General features: G+C 40.4%; 1 pseudogene; it reads right to left on the bottom strand.

Moving 5' to 3' along the window:
* Positions 1–809: 809 nt before the first annotated feature.
* Positions 810–24,381, bottom strand: part of LOC133654406 (histone-lysine N-methyltransferase PRDM16-like) — a 751,541-nt pseudogene continuing 727,969 nt past the window's right edge.

Below are 24,381 nucleotides of genomic sequence, written 5' to 3'. Positions count from 1 at the left end.
GCGCTAATCGCCAGCTATCTCAAATGCTAGCAAGAATACAACTATATATTTATACACACATATATATAATATATATATATATATATATATATATATATATATATATATATATAATATATATATATATATATTATATATATATATATATATTATATATTTACATATATATACACTACCGTTCAAAAGTTTGGGGTCACCCAAACAATTTTGTGGAATAGCCTTCATTTCTAAGAACAAGAATTGACTGTCGAGTTTCAGATGAAAGTTCTCTTTTTCTGGCCATTTGAGCGTTTAATTGACCCCACAAATGTGATGCTCCAGAAACTCAATCTGCTCAAAGGAAGGTCAGTTTTGTAGCTTCTGTAACGAGCTAAACTGTTTTCAGATGTGTGAACATGATTGCACAAGGGTTTTCTAATCATCAATTAGCCTTCTGAGCCAATGAGCAAACACATTGTACCATTAGAACACTGGAGTGATAGTTGCTGGAAATGGGCCTCTATACACCTATGTAGATATTGCACCAAAAACCAGACATTTGCAGCTAGAATAGTCATTTACCACATTAGCAATGTATAGAGTGTATTTCTTTAAAGTTAAGACTAGTTTAAAGTTATCTTCATTGAAAAGTACAGTGCTTTTCCTTCAAAATAAGGACATTTCAATGTGACCCCAAACTTTTGACGTAGTGTATATATATATATACATTATTGAAATAATTATTGTATATATATAATATTTTTAAGTGTCCATACAGGTGTGAGTGTTTATGTGCCCTGTGATTGACTGGTGAGTAGTTCAAGGTCACCCTAAGCCAGCTGGGGTAGGCTCCAGCTCACCGCAACCCTAATGAGGACAAGGTATAAAAAAAGGATAGATCTCTCTGGAGAGAAACCCCCATTAGACTGCAGAATAAAGACAAATAAATACCTGTATGGCTGTTCGCCTGTATGCCGTTCGCAAGTGTCTGGTGAGGTTTGCCGAGCGGGGGAAGATTTTCCCACAGTACCTTCATGGGAGAATCGGTAAAAAAAAAAAAATGCAGGAAGGGGAAAGAGTAACACAGACAAATATATTTATTTTACCATTCCTGCAACACACACCCACAAAACGTAATATGTGATAAGTTGCGGCCGCACTGACCTGCAGGCATAGCGCTCCTTGCCCTTACGGAGGATTGCTCCGAGAGTGAAGGCGGGCGAGCGGAAGTTGAAGAGCGGGTGAGCCGAATGCTGCAGCGAGTTGGGCGGGACGTCCAGTTTTAGGGCACCGAAGCTCTCCAGTTTTTCTGTCATGCTCTCCATGGCAGACATCTGGTGACATACATCATGTCACATTAGGGCAGTGTTTTTCAACCTTTTCTGAGCCGAGGCACACCACTAGCAGAAAACATTAAACAATGAAACTCAGCAGCCGATATTACAGTGAAAAGTCGTTCTTGCAATTGCTGGGTATAAATTCAAACCATAACCAAGCATGCATCACTATAGCTTGTCTCTTTCTATGCCACATCAATGTGGAATGCGCTCCCACAGGTATAAAAGAAAGGGCATCTCTATCCTCCTTCAAAACCGCAATAAAAGTTCACCTCCAGGCAGCTACAACCCTAAACTAACACCCTCCCGGATTGCTAATAATCAAATGTAAACATCAAATGCAGATACTTTTTCTTTTTCTTATGCCTTCTGATCTCTCTCTCTCTCTCTATGTCCACTACTTGATGTCCATACCCCCCCCCCCACACCCTGATTGTAAATAATGTAAATAATTCAATGTGATTATCTTGTGTGATGACTGTATTATGATGATAGTATATATGATAGTATAATATCTGTATCATGAATCAATTTAAGTGGACCCCGACTTAACAAGTTGAAAAACTTATTCGGGTGTTACCATTTAGTGGTCAATTTGTACGGAATATGTACTTCACTGTGCAACCTACTAATAAAAGTCTCAATCAATCAATCAAGTCTCAAAGTAGGTGTACTGTCACCCCCTGTCACATCACTCCGTGAGTTATTTTGAGTTTTTTGGTGTTTTCCTGTGTGTAGTGTTTTAGTTCTTGTCTTGCGCTCCTATTTTGTTGTTGATTGTCATGTCATGTACGGATGTACTTTGTGGACGCTGTCTGCTGCTCCGCACGCTGTAAGTCTTTGCTGTCGTCCAGCATTCTGTTTTGTTTACTTTGCAGCCAGTTCAGTTTTAGATTCTTTTGCATAGCCATCCCTAAGCTTCAATTCCTTTTCTTAGCGGCACTCGCCTTTTTCTTTATTTTAGGTTTAAGCATTAGACTTAGACTTAGACAAACTTTAATGATCCACAAGGGGAAATTGTTCAACACAGTAGCTCAGTTACAATGATGGAAAAGTGTAAGGATGGAAAGGACAATGCAGGTATAAATAGACTAATATAGCGATACAAAAATCTAACATATATACGAATTAGATACCTTTTTACCTACCCGCCCGCCCCCCGCTGTGATCTGCATATTGTGATCACGACAAACCATGTTCCCGACATCTACAAAGCAATTAGCTACCTGCTGCCACCTACTGATGTGGAAGAGTATTACACGGTTACTCTGCCCAATCAAGACAGCACAGACACTCAACAACGCACATTATTTGCGGATTATAATTACTGGTTTGCAAACAATTGTTTAAACCCAATAGGTGAAATGACATCATCTCCCACGGCACACCAGACAATATCTCACGGTACACAGTGGTTGAAAAACACTGCAATAGGGAGACACTAAGTGGATGCAACAGTATTGCTTCCGTAACCCTTAGCTCATCCTGTTCTCCACATCTTCACTTCTCCTATCAGGCCGGCGAACGCTTAAACGAGCCATTGGAGATTTCCACATGTGCCGCACTATATAGTTTTGACAACCCCAACGGATAGCTGCTTCCCCTTGAGAAGCATGTGAACAAAGGGGAGTTATGTGGGAGTTTATTTGCCAAAAACAGCTTACATCCTTCCTATTTTCGCGAATACGGGATGGGAGAGACACGGGGACAGACACTCCGCGCGATGTGTTTACTCGCAGTCTGAGAACGAGCAGAGGGTGGGGGTGGGGGGGGGGGGGGGGGGGTGGGGCGCGGGGGATGAGGGAGGCGATCCCGTCATAAGACCGAATTAGAGGTGGCATTGTGTTGAGTCACTGGGAGGCTGAGACGTGCTTACACACACAATACGGTGACTAAGAAGCTTAGAGTTTTAATGATCAGAGAAAACTTCCTGGGGACATTAGGACCAATTTTCCAAACTGTAACCCGCAAGAAGCTTGTTGTGGCTTCAGTTGCATGTAGGGAGGCAGGCTGTTGATTATCTTGTTAATTTATCAATTAGTTTGTCCAATTAATCAAGTAATCGGATAAAACTCACTTTATAGCCTCAATGTGTATTTTAGAGAGAGTTGTCAATCCTCAATCTCATTCTTCTTCATTTTTATTTCAAATAAATGCACATCATCAACATTGAAACTACACTTTTGATATAAAAAAACAACCTCTAGCAACTAAAATAATCCGCTGTTCGCCGGCAAATACAAACCCCGTTTCCATATGAGTTGGGAAATTGTGTTAGATGTAAATATAAACGAATACAATGATTTGCAAATCATTTTCACCCCTTATTCATTTGAATAAGCTACAAAGACAACATATTTGATGTTCAAACTGATTAAACATTTTTTTTGCAAGTAATCATTAACTTTAGAATTTGATGCCCCGCCAAACACGTGACAAAGAAGTGAGAAAGGTGGCAATAAATACTGATAAAGTTGAGGAATGCTCATCAAACACTTATTTGGAACATCCCACAGGTGAACAGGCAAATTGGGAACAGGTGGGTGCCATGATTGGGTATAAAGTAGATTCCATGAAATGCTCAGTCATTCACAAACAAGGATGGGGCGAGGGTCACCACTTTGTCAACAAATGTGTGAGCAAATTGTTGAACAGTTTAAGAAAAACCTTTCTCAACCAGCTATTGCAAGGAATTTAGGGATTTCACCATCTACGGTCCGTAATTTTATCAAAGGGTTCAAAGAATCTGGAGAAATCACTGCACGTAAGCAGCTAAGCCCGTGACCTTCGATCCCTCAGGCTGTACTGCACCAACAAGCAACATCAGTGTGTAAAGGATATCACCACATGGCTCAGGAACACTTCAGAAACCCACTGTCAGTAACTACAGTGGTCGCTACATCTGTAAGTGCAAGTTAAAAACTCTCCTATGCAAGGCGGGAAAACCGTTTTAACAACAACACCCAGAAACGCCGTCGGCTTCGCAGGGCCTGAGCTCATCTAAGATGGACTGATACAAAGTGGAAAGGTGTTCTGTGGTCTGACGAGTCCACATTTCAAATTGTTTTTGGAAACTGTGAACGTGGTGTCCTCCGGACCAAAGAGGAAAAGAACCATCCGATTGTTATAGGCGCAAAGTTGAAAAGCCAGCATCTGTGATGGAATGGGGGTGTATTAGTACCCAAGACATGGGTAACTTACACATCTGTGAAGGCACCATTAATGCTGAAAGGTACATACAGGTTTTGGAGCAACATATGTTGCCATCCAAGCAACGTTACCATGGACGCCCCTGCTTATTTCAGCAAGACAATGCCAAGCCATGTGTTACATCAACGTGGCTTCATAGTAAAAGAGTACGGGTACTAGACTGGCCTGCCTGTAGTCCAGACCTGTCTCCCATTGAAAATGTGTGGCACATTATTAAGCCTAAAATACCACAACGGAGACCCCCGGACTGTTGAACAACTTAAGCTGTACATCAAGCAAGAATGGGAAAGAATTCACCTGAGAAGCTTCAAAAATGTGTCCTCCTCAGTTCCCAAACGTTTACTGAGTGTTGTTAAAAGGAAAGGCCAGTTAATTATTATTTGCAAAAAAAAAAAAAAGTTTATGAGTTTGAACATCAAATATCTTGTCTTTGTAGTGCATTCAACTGAATATGGGTTGAAAAGGATTTGCAAATCATTGTATTCCGTTTATTTTTACATCTAACACAATTTCCCAACTCATATGGAAACGGGGTTTGTATATCACGGCAACCACCACACCATTGTGTTAATGTGCGCTCTATGTCTAGAAACTATGTCTATGTATTAAGGTTCCGTGCACTCAATGCGGTACGGATGTTATCAATTTTTATTAGTTAAAGTTAAAACGTTAAAGTACCACTGATAGTCACACACACACTAAGTGTGGTGAAATTATCCTCTGCATTTGACCCTTCCCCTTTTTCCAGGTGAGGGGAGCAGTGAGCAGCAGCGGTGGCCATGCTCAGGAATCATTTTGGTGACTTAACCCCCAATACCAACCCTTGATGCTGAGTGCCAAGCAGGGAGGTAATGGGTCCCATTTTTTCAGTCTTTGGTATGACTCGGCCGGGGTTTGAACTCACGAGCCTACCGATCTCAGGGCGGACACTCTAACCACAAGGCCACTGAGCAGGTGGTAGTTACTCCCATTAAACGATTATTCGAAGCGACATAATATATATCTAAGCTTTTTTCTAATCAAATTAATCGGTTATCGTTCCGGCTTGGTTTCCAGCAGGCACAACACTGCAAAAAGTCAAGTGTTCAAAAACAAGAAAAAAAATACAAAAATGAGGGGTATTTTATTTGAACTAAGCACAATTATCTGCTAATAGAACAAGAAAATTTGGCTTGTCAGACTTTCCAAAACAAGTAAAATTAGCTAACTTCAATGAACCAAAAATACCTTAAAATAAGTACATTCTCACTAATAACAACTGTACTACTATATGAGTACGTATTTTATATTGTTTCATTGAAAATAAAACAGCAAGTCATTTGGCTGTCATCTGTTTTAATTATGAGACACAATTGTGTCAAAAGTCATGATTTTTTTTTTTTCATGCTTGAAAGAAGAAATTATTACTTTAAAAAAGTACTTTTATACTTGTGAGTGTTGATGACACAGCTTTGCAACAGTTGATATTCTAGTTTCAAGCATGTTTTTGCTCAATATAGGTCATAACATCTCAGCAACAAGCTGTAATATCTTACTGAGATCATTTAGGACCAAAACACTTAAAACAAGTAAAACACTCTAACATAAAATCTGCTTAGTGAGAAGATTATCTTATCAGACAGAAAAATAAGCAAATATCACCCTTATTTGAGATATTTAATCTTACTTAGATTTCAGTTTTTGCAGTGAATACATTGATACAAACGTTTGATTATACGCACATGTCCTTTAAAACTGACTTTGAAACAACGTTGCAAAATAGTTGCATTTGTAAACTCACGACCTACCGAAGTCAGGGCGGAAACTCTAACCAAAAGGCCACTGAGCAGGTGGTAGTCACTGTCAATAAACGATTAATCGAAGCGACAGAATATAAATCTAAGCTTCTTTCTAATCAAATTAATTTGATTAATCGTACGGCCCTAGTTCCAGCAGACACAAGACATTGATACAACGTTGATTATACGTACATGTCCTTTAAAACTGTCTTTGAAACAACGTCGCAATAATAGTTGCATTTGTAAATGGAGACAATGTTGATGTCTGACCTTGGATTCACATTGTTGGTCGAGAAATGACCACATTTCAATGGTCAAATCAACGTCACAGCCTGACATTGACTAAACGTCAGGAAGGATGTTGTTTCAAGTGTTGTAAAATATTGGTTGGAAAATGACGAAAATTCAACGGTCAAATCAACGTCAGAACCCATTATTGATTAAACATTGTCAAAATGCATGTTGGTTCAACGTTAGGTTTAAGTTGCTCAAGGTCAGGACCTAATTCAACAAGTTCTCAACGTTGTTTTAATGTCTTGTGCCTGCTGGGTTATGTGTTGTGGCAATTGGTCATGGCAAGGGTTTTTTTTGGAACATCAGAAGGAATTTTGACCGAAATTGAGTGAAAATTTGCTGTAATAGTCATGATAGTGCATGGTACATAGACCCCCTTTTTAACCAGTTGATCTGCCGTTTCTTTTCTTTTCTCCTCTGCCCCCCTCTCCCTTGTGGAAGGGGGGACACAGGTCCGTGGCCATGGATGAAGTGATGGCTGTCCAGAGTCGGGACCCGGGGTGGACCGCTCGCCTGTGCATCGTTGAGGACATCTCTGCGCTGCTGACCCATCTCCGCTCGAGATGGTCTCCTACTGGCCCCACTATGGACTGGACTCTCACTATTATGTTAGATCCACTATGGACTGGACTTTCACAATATTATGTCAGACCCACTCGACGTCCATTGCATCCGGTCTCCCCTAGAGGGAGGGGGGGGGGGGGGGGTTGGAGGGGGTCACCCACATATGCGGTCCTCTCCAAGGTTTCTCATGGTCATTCACATCGACATCCCACTGGGTTGTGAGTTTTCCTTGCCCTTATGTGGGCTCTGTACCGAGGATGTCGTTGTGCTTGTGCAGCCCTTTTAGACACTTGTGATTTAGGGCTATATAATAAACATTGATTGATTGATTGATTGGTACGCTGCTTGCTAACTTTTTCAAGCATTGGACTAATTTCAGGAGAAATGGTCTACAATTGAACAACCAGAGAAACCTAAAGGTGGCATGACCTAAAGATGATGCGAGGCACACTGTTCTTTCACCTAATTCATTGTTTCATCAATCATCATTTTCAAAAGTCAAACATAATCTGTTATAGAGCAACCCTTTCCTCTATTTAGCAGTCAATACAGTCACAGTACTACATATTTGCAGCATCTCCAGAATCTCCACGGCTGACTAATGCAAGTGTTTATCAGTCCGCATATGCGGCGAGTTGCATGTATTGCAGAGTCACAGTCAACAGATTTCCAGGTCAGATTAAACCGTTTCCCCGACAAGAGCCCCTCATTCTACTGGACACAAACACAGGATGTCCTTGATGGACACGGTGCTATTATCTAGCCAGCCAGCCCGCCACACAGAAAAAAAGAAAAACTTGGAGGAGGTTTGAATTATTAGCAGGCCTGCGGGCTCCCAGTGCGGTGAAACAATGCCACGGCTAAGATTAGCCAAGCGAGGCATTTTGCTACCATTCAAATGCTTAGTATTCTATTTTTTATTAGCATTAATACTATCATTCTTAACAATCAGGATTTGTACAGACAGCCAGGGCCTGGGGACCGAGGAACAATGCGAGTGATTATCAAAGGGACTGCAAGACTGTCTTCTAGAAAAAAGGTAGAAATTGACTAAGTCCACAGGCGCCATTCGATAAACAAAGGAAAAATTCATACAGCCCTTGAGAACATCGCTTCAGCGGTGAGGAATAATGGTGCATCAATTTAGGTTTGAGCAGCGTGGGATGCAGAAGGGGAGCATATTCACATAATACTGAAAATACCAGCTAATATCTGGTCACATTTGGTAATAAGGTGCACATTTTCTGCAAGTGTAGGTTTTCTAGAAATAAGTGTAGGTGTACTGTACCTGTGGATGAAAAAGTTGAGGTGAGGGCCTAAGGAACTTCTCCTTCAGAGCTCCTACAGGGTCAAGTAGCTTCCTCTTCTCCACCCTGCTGGACAAACAACGAGGCAGAGGGTTACGTACCAAGGTCAGAGATCATCTGATCAAGAACACCGTTCTCGACTAACATGGTTTATGTGTGAGTAGAGGTTAGTGGTCCAATCGGAGCAGAAATACCTGTAAATGGGGTCCATGAAGAAGGCGGAGGGTTTGGCGTAGTGTAGAGGCGGCGGTTGGTGTGGATGTGCTTGCGGTTGCTGGTGAGGTGCCATAGGGGACTGGTGCAGTGACTGGGAATGGCATGTGGAAAGCCGAGAGCTTCATCCTTGATCGACACCCCTTTTCCAACTCTGTAGACGTGGTTGTTTTGACCGTGGGGTTCGGCGCCATGCCATTGTGACCCACTCGGCTTCGGCTGTTAATGCTGAGGTCCAGCGGTTGTTCTTCACCGCTTGATATTACTGAAGGACCGCTGCTGCTCCAGTATTAGTGTTTGGATTTGAGGGTTTAGTAGGAGATGGAGGAGATAACTTGCTCTCCTTGGGCTTTGTGCTGAGATCAAATGGTGATTCTCCGTCGGAGCCGGTGCAGCACCAAGAGCACCAGAAACCATCTTATGCAGTTGCTCACAAGGTGACTTAGGCTCCCCCTTAAAGAACAGCTAGAGGTGAGGGCACCTCGATCTGTGCTAAATGGGTAAAGGGAGTTGTGGAAATTGGGTAGGAACTGGAAGGGAAACATGGAGTGGTAGGGCAATGGACCCATCTTCTTCTCTTGATGGAGGCCTATAAAACCTGGACCAAAGTATTTCTCAGCAATAGAGGCAATGGCTTTGATGGAATCAGTGGCCGCGTTAGGATTCATGGTGGTGGGCGGGAGCGCTTGCTCATCAAGAGGAGGGAAAAAAGAGTGGTGCGTTGATGCAGAGGACAAAAAGGGACGATCGATGGAGAGATTGCCTGAACTGGACACAGCTGGTAAGACTGTGCTGTTGGTGTCGTCTAAGCGGTGTCCATCTTGATTTGATAGGGCCACGGATGACTTCCTCCTTTTGCCGCTGCGCTCACGTTCACTGTCTCCATCGCTCTCCAAGTCCGGAACCATCGCCTGAAGCCGTACCAGTTGTGGTGTCCAAATCCGTTCCGCTTGTGGTATTGACGTCTTCGAGGTCGCTGCCATCTGAAATGTCTGCCATCTTGGATTTGGGTTTTGCCTCTCCACCAGAGGAGAAATCCAGTTTAGTCTCGCTATCTTTGTCCTCAGCCAGGCTTTTACTGTTGCCTCCATTACTGTTTGTGGAGCTAACCATGGACAAAGGAGGGCCGTCTAGAGGACTCTGAGGGAGCTTGACCTCTTGAGTGCTGCTGCCAAGGGGCGTCTTCATCATAGAACTCGCCGGCAATAAGGGCGGTCGTGGATAAAGCGAGGGGGGGAAAGATGCCTGGGAAACCGTGAGGGAGGGATGGGAACCCATGAGGTCCTGGCGAGAAGGGCAAGCCAGCATGAGGGTGAGGTCTGGAAGGAAAGTAGTCAGTGAAGCCTAAACCTGACTGGTTCAGACCAGTAAGGTGGGGGTGGTGGGACTTAGCCTTAGCAATGATAGGGCTGGAGCTCATGGGGATGCCGGGATTGAACATCCCCGTTGGAGAGCGTAATGGTTTTTGCCCTCGCAAAAGCGGCGGTGCTTGTTTAGGGAAGAGGTAGTGCTGAACAACTGGGCCACAGTCTTTACACTTTATCTGAGTGCGGCAGTCAGCGTGCATGCGCTTTGTGGCGACAGAGGTTGGAGAACTGGGTGTAGGATTTGTGGCACACCTCACCTGGGGGTACAAGAAGACGCAGCCCATCAGGGCCTGGTTAAACCCTTTTTTAACACTGTCTCTAACTGTGTAAACCAAAGTATACGCAACACAAACAACGCATGTGAATCGCAAATCTGGGGTGAGAAATTGCTTTGGCTATGGGTTACGGGTACAGCGTAGACTCATTTAGTCCATTGTAGAGTACAGTGGTACCTCCGGTTTCGTGTGCACCACCTTTCGTAGCAATCTGTTTTCTACAAAAGTATAACATGTCAGATATCGTACGGCCAAACATTGTGCTAACAAACTAATCTGTTTGTGCGCGCTTGTGTCAGTCTGGCTGCCTCGATTGTCCATACAAAGAATCCCACACATTGGTCAGTCTTGTCATGTTATTAATACCCAGCGTGAGTCTAACCGTGTCTTTATTACAAAACGTGCCTGTGTTAGCCTGCTTTCAACTCCCCACCCAACAGTGTTCCTCCCCCAGTTCCGTCTACGCTCTATGACATCATCACTGGTTAACTCTGTGGTTCTTCGCTAACCAACACAGTAGGACCACAAGTCTCTGTGCTTTTTTTTTAAGGGAGTGGGCTACACAATAACCAACATGGGGCCAAAAAAAGTTGCAAATTCCAGAACATTTTTATAGTAGAACCTCAATTTATGAACCCCTCGTTGTACGAACTTTTGATTTATGAACAGACGAATAAAAATGTATTTTGTTCACGAATCTTGTCTTTGTGGATGAACGCTTCATCCAACTGTTTGTTTATTTTGTGCCCAGCAGCACAGCCATTGTGGCGGGCTGATCGATCTCCGGGCTAATTTAGTCAGCACAGCAGTACTGTCGCTAACTACTGTGCTAATTGCTACTTTGTGTATTTCTAAGTGTGTTTTTTTTAGCCTTTTCACAGCATTTTTCTAGTTATCCTAGCTCAATATGAGTCTGAAGAAAGCAATGAACAAGCAACGTGTGGTTTGAAACATTCAGGAAGTATCCACAGCGTTGTCGACACCGCCTCATCTCTATTCTTCTGCTGCAGACCAAGAAGATTACCCAAGAAGGTAAACAGGATTTTTTTTTATTTTTATATTTTTTATTCCTAATCATTGTAGCGACCTGGCCGGTAAAGGTAAGGTGTTTTGTGATTTATAACTGTGAGTGCACCACTGGGCTAGGGACAGTGTGTGTGTGGGTCAGCAGGGTGGCTGGATATGAGGACAGTTTAGCTTGTTGTTGTTTTTTTGGTTTGTTATTAAATAGATGGATGTTCAATCACCCCCTTGTTATGTTTGTTTGATATACAGTACTGTATAGCGCCCCATATTATGTTCCAAATGTACACACTTTTACGTAAATATGGATTTTTGTCGGGTAACCCATTATTTATGTTTACATTGTTAGTTTTGCTTGAATATACAAACTTATCTATTACGAACCCTAATCAGGAACCAATTAAAAGCCTGATTTACTAAATGTCTACGTGTACTAAAACACATGCAAACTTGATAGCACATGCAAAGCTGATCTACTCAACATGTGCAAAGTGGATGGCATCTGTTAAGTGAGCATAATAAGGTGTGCAATCCATTTTGTGTCTCTGTCTTCATTAACATGCACAGTATAGGCTGATTAGGAAAACGTCCACAATACTGGGAGGAGAAGGTGCAAATAAAATTATTTAGCACGCGCAGTGAGATTTATCAACACTCATCACCGTTTTGAGAGCACTATTTTTCGGTTTATTTAGCACATCTGCAAAGTACATGCAGGATCAGTGCCGCCGATTGACAGAGAATCCTCCGTCATACGCGTGTATCAATATTTTTACATGGTCTGTCAGAAATTTAAAAAAACATCAGACATATTGTCTATTCAGCAACATCATTTTATAATTTTATAGCTGTATGCGTGGTAACATAAGGGGCTGATTAAAGCAAATTCAATTGATGCGTTTTGGTGTCTGCTGGCATTTTTTTTTAATGCTGTTTTTTTTTTTAATGTGTAATATATATTAATAACATATCTCCTATATGGAAAAAAAACCTCTTGAGGTCTGCATTTTTTGTGTCTTGAGCACAGTAAGTGTAGCCACTCCCGTGAGCAAAAAAAAAAAAAGGACAAAAAAGTGGATTCCGTTGTAGATGCACTTTGGACTTTGCCTAAAATGCCCATAAAAAGTGGTAGATGTCTCTTACATGTTTGAAAACGTAGCAACTACCACAGGTCGTAACGTGATACAATGAATGCGGAGTAAATGATCGAGTGTCTCCATGGTGATGCCCCGTATAGTTCACACAACATCCTCATTTAAATGCACCACCTTTGAATTGTACGCAGTCTTAGTAGATTGCGTGGAACACGCCCACTAATAGTCTATACCAGGGGTGTCCAAACTTTTTCCACTGAGGGCCGCACACGGGAAAATTAAAGCATGCGGGGGCCAATTTGATATTTTTCATTTTCAAAACCATAACAAAATATATGGATTTTTTATTTAATTATTTATTTTTACCTTTAGGGCTCCCGGGGACCATAAAGGGTCTCAATTATTAAAATGTTAAAATGTGTTAAAAAAAAGTTAAATTATAATTTTTTTTTAATTTATTTAACGCTTACAGTAAATCTCTACAGTATATCAACTTCAGGTTGATATTAAGTTAAAAAAAAAGCCTTTCCTGTCAAAGACAACTTTGTTTTTTATAATGAAACTGAAATATGCAGTATTTCCCCCACTGCCAAAAACATTCAGAAAGCAATGTTTGATGTGAAGTAATTAGAGCCTTAGAAAGATCAATAATGCAGGACACCATTGATTTTAATGTATTATTATTTTTGAGTAATCACAGTGAAAGGATGAATAAAATCCCATTAAATATATTTGGGATGCAAAAGGTGCCCCACTCATAAAGTGATACATTTTTATTAGTTGTTTTTACTTAAGTTACGAGATCAACTTCAGATATATCTGTCGATTTTACGTTTCAACTATTATTTTGGTCTTTATTATTATTATTATGCTCTTTTGTCAAAGAAAACGTTGATATTTGAATAGGTCAATAATTCATTATAACATTGATTTTTTTTTTGATTTTTTTTTTTTGAGCAATGGCAAAAAAAGAAAAATAAAGATAGACAAAAGAAAAAAAACAGCCTGCATGGCAGCTTTGTGTCAACATTGCAACCCTTTCTAGTTAGATTTCACCTCATTCCACATTTTTTTGTGTTTTTTTAAATTTTTGCAATAGCATTTCCAGAATGTGTGGCGGGCCCGTAAACAATTAGCTGCGGGCCGCAAATGGCCGCACTTTGGACACCCCTGGTCTACACTATTAAAAACATTGCACACACTGTTTAGCGTGCAGTATTAGGCTCTTAGTAAATCAGGCCCTAAATCTGTAAATCGAGGTTTCACTGTATTTCACATTATTTTCTGCATGAAATATATAATTATATGAAAAGATTGTTCATATTTTTGGGTGTATGGAACGGATTACTTGGATTTGCATTATTCCTTATAGGTTTTCGTACGATTCGGTCTTTGTTTTGGAATGGATCACCAACAAAAACCGTGGTACCACATAAATTGATTATCCCGCCACAATTTAGATAATTGATCAATGCAAATGAACATAAACTGATGGTTCAAAACACGCGGTATTGGATCAAAAAGGGTAACGGACTGTGACTTACAGATAAAAGGTTTGACACTGCTGTGGATGTGCTTATGCTGTTTGAGCCCTGATGAGGTGGCGAAGGTCTTTCCACATTCAGGACAAGTATGAGCTCTCGCCCCCACATGTTGGGAGCGGATGTGACGCTGTAGGTTGCTGGGATCTGTGAACACCTGAAATGCACAATAATGTAGAATCACATGAATATTTTACTTGAACAGCACAATAATGATACTTGAATTATTATGATATTTATCCACACATGGTATGAACCTCGCTATAGAAATACACTATATTGCCCAAAGTATTTGGCCACCTGCCTTGACTTACATATGAACTTGAAGTGCCATCCCATTCCTAACCCATAGGGTTCAATATGATGTTGGTCCACCTTTTGCAGCTATTACAGCTTCAACTCTTCTGGGAAGGCTGTCCACAAGGTTGCGGCGTGTGTTTTTAGGGCTTTTCGACCATTCTTCCAAAAGCGCATTGGTGAGGTCACACACTGATGTTGGTCGAGAAGGCCTGGCTCTCAGTCTCCGTTCTAATTCATCCCAAAGGTGTTCTATCGGGTTCAGGTCAGGACTCTGTGCAGGCCAGTCAAGTGCATCCACACCAGACTCTGTCATCCATGTCTTTATGGACATTGCTTTGTGCATTGTCATGTTGGAAGAGGAAGGGGCCCGCTTCAAACTGTTCCCACAAGGTTAGGAGCATGGAATTGTTCAAAATGTTTTGGTATCCTGGAGCATTCAAAGTTCCTTTCACTAGAACGGCTCACTATGTGGGCTCTGTACCGAGGATGTCGTTGTGGCTTGTGCAGCCCTTTGAGACACTTGTGATTTAGGGCTATATAAATAAACATTGATTGATTGATTGATTGATTGAACTAAGGGGCCAAGCCCAACAGTACTACGGAATGCCCTCCCAGTAACAGTTAGAGATGCTACCTCATATCAGCATTTAAGTCCCCTCTTAAAACTCATTTGTATACTCTAGCCTTTAAATAGACCCCCTTTTTAGACCAATTGAGCTGCCGTTTCTTTTATTTTCTCTTCTGCCCCCCTCTCCCTTGTGGAGTGGGGGGACACAGGTCCGGTGGCCATGGATGAAGTGCTGGCTGTCCAGAGTCGGGACCCGGGGTGGACCACTTGTCTGTGCATCGGTTGGAGATGGTCTTCTGCTGGCCCCACTATGGACTGGACTCTCTCTATTATGTTAGATCCACTACGGACTGGACTTTCACAATATTATGCTAGACCCACTCGACGTCCATTGCATCCGGTCTCCCCCATCTGCGGTCCTCTCCAAGGTTTCACATAGTCATTCACATTGACATCCCACTGGGTTGTGAGTTTTTCCTTGCCCTTATGTGGGCTCTGAACCGAGGATGTCGTTGTGGCTCGTGCAGCCCTTTGAGACACTTGTGATTTAGGGCTATATACCGTATTTTTCGGAGTATAAGTCGCACCCGATGAAAATGCATAATAAAGAAGGAAAAAAACATATATAAGTCGCATTTTTTGGGGAAATTTATTTGATGAAACCCAACACCAAGAATAGACATTTGAAAGGTGAAGTGAAGTGAAGTGAATTATATTTATATAGCGCTTTTCTCTAGTGACTCAAAGCGCTTTACATAGTGAAACCCAATATCTAAGTTACATTTAAACCAGTGTGGGTGGCACTGGGAGCAGGTGGGTAAAGTGTCTTGCCCAAGGACACAACGGCAGTGACTAGGATGGCGGAAGCGGGGATCGAACCTGGAACCCTTAAGTTGCTGGCACGACCACTCTACCAACCGAGCTATACCGCCCCAGGTATAGCTCGCCAGGTAAAGGCAATTTAAAATAAATAAAGAATAGTGAACAACAGGCTGAATAAGTGTACGTTATATGACGCATAAATAACCAACTGAGAACGTGCCTGGTATGTTAACGTAACATATTATGGTAAGAGTCATTCAAATAACTCTAACATATAGAACATGCTATAACGTTTACCAAACAATCTGTCACTCCTAATCGCTAAATCCCATGAAATCTTATACGTCTAGTCTCTTACGTGAATGAGCTATATAATATTATTTGATATTTTACGGTAATGTGTTAATAATTTCCCACATAAGTCGCTCCTGAGTATAAGTCGCACCCCCGGCCAAACTATGAAAAAAACTGCGACTTATAGTCTGAAAAATACGGTAAATAAACATTGATTGATTGATTGAACTCCTGAGAAAAACAACCCCACACCATAATTCCTCCTCCAACAAATTTCACACTCCTACCACTTCGTGGCTGAGTTGCTGTTGTTCCCAAACTCTTCCATTTTCTCATAATAAAGCCGACAGTTCACTTTGGATTATTTAGGAGCGGGGGAATTTCATGACTGGATTTGTCAGTTCCACGCTGGAAATCACTGAGAGCGGCCCATTCTTTCACAAATGGGCCTAAGTGCTTGATTTTATACACCCGTTGACACCTGATTCTCATCATTTGGACGGTTGGCCAAATACTTTTGGCAATATAGTGTACATACTGAAATACGTGAATCTGTTAAAAGCCTGTGTGTTCAGTGCACCACTTACGTGCCGGGTGTGCTGTACCTTATCACAATTTTCACACTCAAAGCGCTTGCCGCTGTCATGTGACATCTGGTGACGGATGAGGTTGGACTTCCAGTTGAAGGCTTTGGGACACTGGTCACATTTGTACTCCCTCTCCTCCGTGTGGACTATCATGTGTTGGCCCAGACTTCATGCACACAATTTTAGTCCAATTAACCAAACCGCACATTAGCAGCCGCTTAAGGGAGAACGTCCGAGTGGCGCTTACCTGTATTCATTTGGGAAGATCTTCTCACAGTCTTTACACTCATGGACGGGCTCATCGCTGTCCTCCCGCTCCTGCTTGAAGTCTTCTCTCAGGGTGTCAAAGATGGAGCCTGCACTGGTGCACGAGTACTTCTGGTGCCGCCGCAACTCCAGCGTCGAGGAGAACAGCTCATCGCAGTCTTCACAGCGGTACATCTGCTCATCTGGACGCACAAAAATGACAATTTGGCGGTCACGTTACAAACATATACCGGGATTTCACAGCATCTGACAGTAATGCAATCAACATTCCACAAATTTCTGTAAAAATTACACAGCATTTAACTTCACTGTAAATTACAGCACATATTACTGTGGAAGTAATGCAATTATTAGCCAGAATCTACAGTAACTTTTTTAAAAAATACAATGCAATAAAACAGCCTATGACTATATTTACCCATCTATTTTTATTTGCGTACATTTGAACCCAAAATGTATCGTATTTTTTTTAGCACACAGTTCAGTTCACTTTCAGTTTATTTGTAACATGCATACGATGCAATGTAATGCATCACACATTTCCAGTTGTTTCATTACAGCACGTCCGAAAAGGAGTAGGAAGAAGCAGAGATGATTTAATCCTACCCCTTTTCATACCGTGGCAATTTTATCCAATTTCCTTGTTCTTTGTAACAGAACAGTGAACAAATAAATAATAAATAAGCAAATAGTAAGCAAACAAATATTAAATACATAAATAATATTTGTCTCAATTAAAAAAAATAAATTAAAAAAAATAATTCAAGATGTTCATTATAATTCTTATTCTGTGTACTTTGTGAACATTTGTAGTTTGAACAGCCTATTAACTGAATCACAGTGGATTTGCAATTGTTGACCTTTGAACAAATAATGACAAATTAAACACAATAAAGGATTTAAAAACAATATTCCCCAAAATAAGAAAATTGTTTTTTTTTTTACATTTTTGGACAGTTTCTAGGAAACACATTCACCATTTGCACCACTCTAAAGGATGCTGGTGCCCTCCAGCATAATATAGAAAGGGGTATCCAAAGTGCGGCCTGGGGGCCCATTTTTAATTCTAAATAAACACGTCCCAAATTAGAACATTACACACACAAAAAAAAAAAGAAAAAAAGAAAACCGGCACAATTAAGTCCACAATTAAAATGCAATCTGAAAACCAAAATAAATAAATAATAAAATAATAATAAAATAAAAAAAATAAAAAATAAAGCTTGATTTCTGTGTATGGGCTTTGATGCTTTCTGTGCCTCCTGTCGTGTACACATTTCTTGCAAAATATGTTAAGTTTTCGAGTGTGCAAAGGCCCTTAAAAAGGTTTAATTGGTGGAATAATAATAGTAATATTAGTAAAGAATAATAATAAGAAGAAATAAAATATCTCAAGAGGGTTAATAGATATTACATCAATGTACTTTGTTACCTATAACCAGGGCAGCCCCACCCTATAGGGCCGTGCGTGGGGCCCCGCAATCCACAGGGTCCCCCCCGTTTTGCGTAAAATGTCAATTAGCTCCCGAGGTGCAAAGAATAAGTGCTTGGACAGTTAAACAGAGGTGTTGGGTTCAAATCCCGGTCGTAGTTAATTTTAGAAGGTTGATACATTTATATTTTAATAATGCTAAAAAAAATTGCTAAATAAAACAATAAAAAAATGTTTATTAATTCAGCCTGGGGCCCCAATTTAGCCTGGGGAGGCCCTCCTTATAACAAATGTAGAGGATTTGTTTAGATAATTTAGCATGCATTGTAATGGTGTTGTCATATCATCATATAGCCACTTTCTTGTGTCAATTTCTGTCAATTCCCCACATGAAAATATACCTCAACTAACGTTTTGGGATAAAATCCACGCATTTGCAATGAATCTACCAATGTAGCCCATACCTCAAACAGCGAATCAAGTCTATAGCCCTTCTCTCTGTGTTAGTTACATCTCAATTGACTCCCATTTAAGTGGCAAACAACGACAACAACCCCTGCAATTGACATTTGCATAAAATGGAAATCAATTAGCGGTGAAACATATAGCCTTCATTAGCACCGGGGATTGCTTCTTCTTTGCCTAAAGTGTTGCGGGGGGCTGCATGAGTCACAGTAGGGGCCGGTGGTTTCCCTTCCGTGTCGATAACCTTTACAATACTTCTCACCAGCGAGGTCAAACGCATAAAAACTCGGGCCGGCCCTTACAGTACAATAGCGAGTTCCTGAGTGCGAGTCCAAGTTCAACAGCGGTGGAAGGGGCGGCAGGGGGGCGGGGGTGGGGGGCCTGAGGAGTGTGCACGTGGGCTTTCTTTTAAAGAAAAGACTGAGCACGGAGGGCCCAAAGTGGCGCTGATGGCACCCACCTGCCATCTGAGAACACGCACAGCCGTCCGTCATTGCAATGGCTTCATCTGCACTGACTTCACCCGGTTGACCGTTTTATCCAGCTCCACCTTCTCCGGCACCGTTAAAAGAGCATGAACGAGCAACATGCATGGGGATAAAAGACCCCGCTGGTCAGTGGGCCACTACATGCAGGACTCACATGCTAAAATAAATAGCACTTGCGTTTAGTGTTACACACTTTTCACACTACTAGCAAGAAAGTGGGACTCGAGTGCACAACAATGCTTCCCCTTGAAGTTGATAAACGCTCCAAAAGGTCACTCGAGTATGCATTCATGTGCATCAAATGCATCCCCCCCCACCCCCCTTTTCCTCAAACTGGTGGCTTTTATAAAGAGGAGGCTAATGACTCTCTGGGAGATGATTGGAAGCACAATTATGTGCAGTTTAGCAGCTAATCTGGGAGCATGGGTGACATCTCAGGGGACTCCTCAAGTCTCCGGGACTTCTAAATCTTGTTCCGATAAACCGTGCACAACCGCAAAAAAACAAATGACACACAAAAAAAAAGCAACACTTTTTTTTTTGCCCCCTGTTTTTCGCTGGCTGGGAAAATAAGCACCATCACACACACACAAAATAAAATGCTGCTCCTTTAATATCCCTTTATCATGTACACACACACACGCACACACACACACACACACACACACACACACACACACACACACACACACACACACACACACACACACACACACACACACACACACACACACACACACACACACACACACACACACACACACACACACTTTGGCGGCTGCTGCATGTCTGTGTTGCCACAGAGGGATTGAACAAATCATTTACACACTCCTATGCTGCTTATTCATGCACACACACACACACACAAACACACCTACACACACACACACACACACACACATTTTGGCTTCACACAAACACACACACACACACATATTTTGGCTTCATTTTGCATGCAAGAAAAGCTGCAAAATGACCTACTTTCTCTCACATGTGTCAACAATGCATGACAAAACATTTTTTCCCCCCATTGACGGGGTTTCATGCATAAGGGTTGGAAGCATCATTTAATAAAAATAGGACCTCTAAATTTGTATTCATTTGAGCCAGTAAAAATGGTGCCAATAACAATAATATAATTTTGAATAATACACTGTATATTTTGGGACAATTGGAGTATCATTCTTAGGCAGACAATTAATTAAAACAAACCTAAGTATAGTAAAAATTTGCACAAATAGTTGGATTTCTCATCCACATTGACTTAACATAACAAAGTGTAATATCATATTTTACAGTTATTGGCAGGCCTCTTTTAAATACTGTTATTTATGATTGGAATAATTGAGTTTTCTGAAGGAAAGGAAGAGAAGTGTGTGTAGTGAGCATATATATATATATATATATATATATATATATATATATATATATATATATATATATATATATATATATATATATATATATATATATATATATATATATATATATATATATATAATTTGGAGTTTGTTTTCAAATGTGCGCTAATGAGGCGCGTTAGTCTTCTTACCTTGTAAGTTGGGCGCCATGGATCCCTCCGGGAAAATGCCGTCCTTCATATAAACTAAAAGCTCCTCCCCTGCTTCAATGTCCCGGACACTTTTATAATAAAACTGCGGAGAGAATGGGAAAAAAAAAATGGATTAATATTTGAACTGTGAAAATGTAATTTTTGCACAATTACTGTTGCTTTATGTTGAAATTAAATGATGTTAACAGGACTATAAAACACAATAGGGGAATAAATACAGTTATATGTTAAATATATTAATTAAAAAAATCTGGACGCAATTCAAACGGTTTCCGTAATTGGCACATTAAATAAGATATGTCAAAAAAACCCACAGAAAAACGAATTTAGATGTAAAATATTAAAACACGCACATGTGTTATGGTTGAAATTAAACTCACTTTTTTTTTTTTTTTGCCACCACAACAAAAGGCAAAGTGTCCGATTTGTTTTAATTTTTTCAATAAATCGGTATTTTTGTTTTAATGTCACTTAAATTAGGTTTAGATACATATGCAGAAATTGTTACCCCAAAAATATCAGACAATCAAACGAAATAAACAAAATAAACAAAAAAATTAAACAATAAATAAAATAAAAATGAAATACAAGTGAAATAAACAAACAAAGCATGCATATGTAGTTATAAAAATGTGCAATCAACATGAAATGATATCCATAGAGTATACACAACAATATAGAACGAATGTGTACGCCAAGCACGTTATTCGCATACGGCCTTAACAAAGCTGCAGCTTGCAATGCCAGGTGTGGCCACAGGGGGACGCTCCAAACCAATTGGAGGACACGCTCACTCACACACACCACTTTAAAAAAACAACTAACACACACTTAAAAAAAACAAAAAACTAACAAAAGTTTGTACGATAAAGTTGCCATGACACACGCATCTTTATAGCAATATTGGCGTCATAATTATTAGCATTTAATGGCTCCCGGCGCCGGGCCTGACCTTTCTTCGGAAGAGTTGAGAAAGTTGCGCGGCGGTGCGGAGAGCCTCCAGCTGCACTAGCACGTCAGTCCCGGCGGAGTTGGCCACGCAACCCATGCTGGGGCTCGCCCGCCGACACCTTCCGGACTCCGCCGGAGTTGGACGGAGCCGGAGCGTGGGGGGGTGGGTGGGGGTGAGGGTGAGGTTTCGGACGCCTCGGAGCGGCCCGGAGTTGCGCGCTCGGATCCGGTGATGAGTCGCTGCTTCCACCGCGCGGCTGCTGGATCGGCGGCGGAGGTCCGAAGCCGCTGCTTGGGTTCTTCTTTGGGGCTTTTCTCTAGTCTAATCTAGTCACCGAGTCCTCCAAGACGATGATGATGAAGATGAGTCTCTCTCTTTCTCTCTCTTAGTGATTCCTCCTCATGGCCCCCAGTGCTCTCTCTCTCTCTCTCTCTCTCTCTCTCTCTCTCTCTCTCTCTCTCTCTCTCTCTCTCTCTCTCTCTCTCTCTCTCTCTCTCTCGTTCCCCCCGCCGGCCACTCCTCCTCATCTTATCTCCACGCCAAAAGCACCGAGGAGGACCCACACCCCCCCAACCCACCCCACCCTCCACCATGCATCTAATATTGATGTCCACATAACCATAACGCATGGAAGCAGTGGGCATGACCCACGCCCACCCAAATGAAGAGCAAATACATGCGTACTTCAATTAAAAAAAAAAAAATAAATAATAAAAAAATAAATACAATTACTGCTATATAAAACATTTGTTCACTTTTAAATGGATATTCATGCCAGCACACTTGAGTGTTCCAGGTTCGATCCCCGCTTCCGCCATCCTAGTCGCTGCCGTCGTGTCCTTGGGCAAGACACTTTACCCACCTGCACCTGCTGGTTTAATAGTAACTTGGATATTGGGTTTCACTATGTGTAAAAAGCGCTTTGAGTCACTAGAGAAAAGCGCTATGTAAATATAATTCACTTCACTTCACTATTATTTACAACCTGTTGTTAAAGACGTTAACTAAAGTTTTTAAAATATGATTTATTTTGGAAAAAAATTCCCAGACTGTCTGTCGATTAACTTTAACTTAAAGTTAATCGACAGACAGTCGGGGAATTTTTTGCAAAATAAATCATATTTTAAAAACTTTAGTACATTTTCTTTTGGAAATCTCTAATTCAAATAATTTTAGCTAGATTTTTGGTATTTTTGTTTCATGCAGTCAACATGTATTTTTTAATCTGAGAGATTATTTATTGAACAATCTAATAAAATAAATAAAAAAATCATACTTCTTGGTATCATGTTATAGTTAAATGTTTACATTTGAATAAATACAAATTACAGCATATAATCTTTAATTTCATTAATTATTTCCGTAACACTTTAGTATGGGGAACATATTCACCATTAATTAGTTCTTTTTTTTTTCATTCATTCATTTATTTCAGGCAATGACATTAAAAAAAAAGCACAAGGTAGACAATACATAATAATATAAATTAATATAACGCAAAAGATAATGTGCAGTATGTAAGCATGATGGTCCAGTTTTGCCTGAAAGGGAGTAGGAAGAAGATCATTTATTTAATCCCACCCCCAGTTCTCCATTCAGTGATTAATACATTGAGTTTCACTGTTACTTTGTTTAAGGATTATAATACAAATGTTGTATCATAGTGGCATTACCACAGGTAACAATAATTATTACGCTCTAACAACAATTTGTATCAACAATGAATGAATATGCCAACAATGGTAATAGACAAAATACCAACAATGGTAATAGACAACATAGCAATAATGGTAATACACAACATAGCAATAATGGTAAGGAAACATTGCGCACTTTGAGACAGTTGCTTATTAACATGCAAATTAGTAACATATTGGCTCTTAATTAGTCATTATTATTATTATCATTATTAAGTACTCATTAATGACTTATTCTGCATGGCCTTATTATACAACCAGTAAGCCATTAACTAAGAGTCTTCCCTCAATAACCTCAGAATTATTGCTTATTAGTAACCCTAACCCTAACCCTTATATGTTCCCCTACTGTCCAAATAACTCTAAATTAAGTCTTTGTTACTTAGAATATGTTCGCCATACTAAAGTGTTACCATTATTTCAATTGAAACTACATGTAACAAAAAAAGAGGCCTTCACTGTCAGTTGTAAATAATAGTTTCCAGGAATATCACCAACTTTAAGGCATATTTTAAATGTTAACAGGACACGTTTGACACTTCAATATTGCAAGACTATTACTGTGTATATATAGCTTACTATTATTTAGCTATACATTTAGTAATAAAAATAAATACTATTTAGTATTTTTCTAAGAGAGAAGGCCACTATAAAACTGTCCTTTGTATTTAGACAACAATGTAATGTATGTAATGTAATGTACTGTGAAATACTTGACAATTAGAAATATATATATATATATACTTATATATTTCATTTACTTGTTTCAATCAATATAATTGCACCAGTCACTATATATAATTTTTTAATCGCTTCATTAATTATTAATATTATTTTTTCCATTTAGTGGATTTAATTGTACCAAAACAATGATGCCTGATTCCCCATGTTATTATTTCACTGTGTTTGTTTTATGCTTCATACAGTATAAGACCTGTCTTGACCTCTTCCCCT

Source organism: Entelurus aequoreus, linkage group LG07 (assembly GCF_033978785.1).
Source record: "Entelurus aequoreus isolate RoL-2023_Sb linkage group LG07, RoL_Eaeq_v1.1, whole genome shotgun sequence".
NCBI classification, from domain to species: domain Eukaryota; kingdom Metazoa; phylum Chordata; class Actinopteri; order Syngnathiformes; family Syngnathidae; genus Entelurus; species Entelurus aequoreus.
Note: the sequence above shows the minus strand (reverse complement) of the source record. Positions and strands in the feature narration are given on the sequence as shown.